Genomic DNA, 1,884 nt, shown 5'->3' on the forward strand with positions numbered 1-1,884 from the left:
AAAAAAAAAAAGGAAGAAGAAGAGGAAGAAACACACACACACACACACACACACACTTCAGAAACTAAAGTATACAAGCAAGATACCAATAAGACAAAAAATGCCCAAGCAAAGCAAACAAACAAACAACAAAGTCTACAAAAAAATACCATTGAGTTGGTTTTGTGTTGGCCAACTAATACTGGGCATGCAGTCTAATCTAAAGTGGGGTTAATATACTCAGTGAGAATTCACTGGATAAAACTATTTCCCCTTACCGAGTAGGTCTCAATTACAGATAGCTCCTTGGTTAAGGGTGGAAGCCTGAGTCCACATCCCCCCCTCAGTGCTGGGATCCCATCTGACTTGAACCCGTGAAGACCCTGTGCCTTTTCCTTCTTCATCTTATTCATCCGTTTCTTTATTCCCATCTCTTTCTGAAATCATGTTTCAAACAAACATTGAACTAGGGATCCTAAGACTTTTAGTTTGACTGAAAAATGTCTCCCATAGGCTTACGTACTTAAACACGTGGTTCTCCATTGGTGCCACTATTTGGGGAGATTGTGTAACTTTCAGGAGGTGAACTGTTGCTGGAGGAAGTATGTCACTGGGGGTGGGCTTTGAGGGTTTACAGCCTCCCCTTACTTCCTGCTCTTTTTGCTTCCTGGATGGAAATGTGGTTACCAACTTCCTACTCCTGTTACCATGCCTTCCCCACCATGAGGACTCTAGCCCTCTGAAAACCCAAGCTAAAACAAAGCCTCCTCCTTACGTTGTTTTTGGTGCTGGTATTTTATCACAGCAACAGAAAAGAAAAAAAAAAAAACATACAATTTGCTGTCTCGGACCCTACAGTGATAAAGTGTCTGAGTTAGGGCTTTATACTGCTGTGAAGAGACACCATGACCAAGGCAACTCTTATACAGACAACATTCAATTGGGGCTGGCTTACAGGTTCAGAGGTTCAGTCCATTATCAAGGTGGGAGCATGGCAGCATCAAGGCAGGCATGGTGCAGGAGGAGCTGAGAGTTCTACATCTTCATTTGAAGGCCGCTAGGAGAAGACTAGCTTCCAGGCAGTTAGGATGAGGGTCTTAAAGCCAAAACTCACAGTGACATATCTACTCCAACAAGGCCACACCTACTCCAACAAGGCCACACCTACTCCAACAAGGCCACACCTCCTGATAGTGCCACTCTTTGGGCTAAGCACATACAAACCATCACATGAAGTCTTCATTCTCTTTTGTCTTTAGACTCCTGGACTACCTCTCCAGGCTAGCAGAGACATGCTCTGAAATGTCCCTCATATTTTTCCCATTCTAAGATCCTCAAATGTCTTCTGCTATACACACAACAGCAAGGTTTGAGGTTTGAAGGGGGTTTGAATAGTAAGGCCTCTCTAAAAGCCTGTATGATTCCCAATACCTTAAAACTTCATATTTTCCCCATATAATTAGAAGCCATGGAGCTTTTCCAGATATAAGCCCTGTCCAGTTTAATTCGTTGTTCTTTGCCCAAGGTTAGCATTTCCCCAGCTCTCTTTGAAACATGCTGATGTCTACATTCTTCAGTCAGAAACACTATGAAAACTAGAGGCCGAGTGTTAGCAGGCATACAATTCTAATCCTAAAACATCCTCCCTCCAAAACTTAGGAGACATGAGAAGGGTTTTTCTAACAGATTTATACCAGAATTAAAGCATATGCCCTAAGATTATAGTTGCACAAAAATTGTACATAAAAGCATCCTTGAAAGAAAATCACTAATGGATGGGCAGTGGTGGTTCAGGCCTTTAATCCCAGAACTTGGAGGCAGAGGTAGGTGGATGCTAGTTTGAGGCCAGCCTGGTCTCCAGACAGGTCAGCCAGGGCTACAAACAGAAATCCTGTCTTGAAAAAA

Source organism: Mastomys coucha, unplaced genomic scaffold (assembly GCF_008632895.1).
Source record: "Mastomys coucha isolate ucsf_1 unplaced genomic scaffold, UCSF_Mcou_1 pScaffold21, whole genome shotgun sequence".
NCBI classification, from domain to species: domain Eukaryota; kingdom Metazoa; phylum Chordata; class Mammalia; order Rodentia; family Muridae; genus Mastomys; species Mastomys coucha.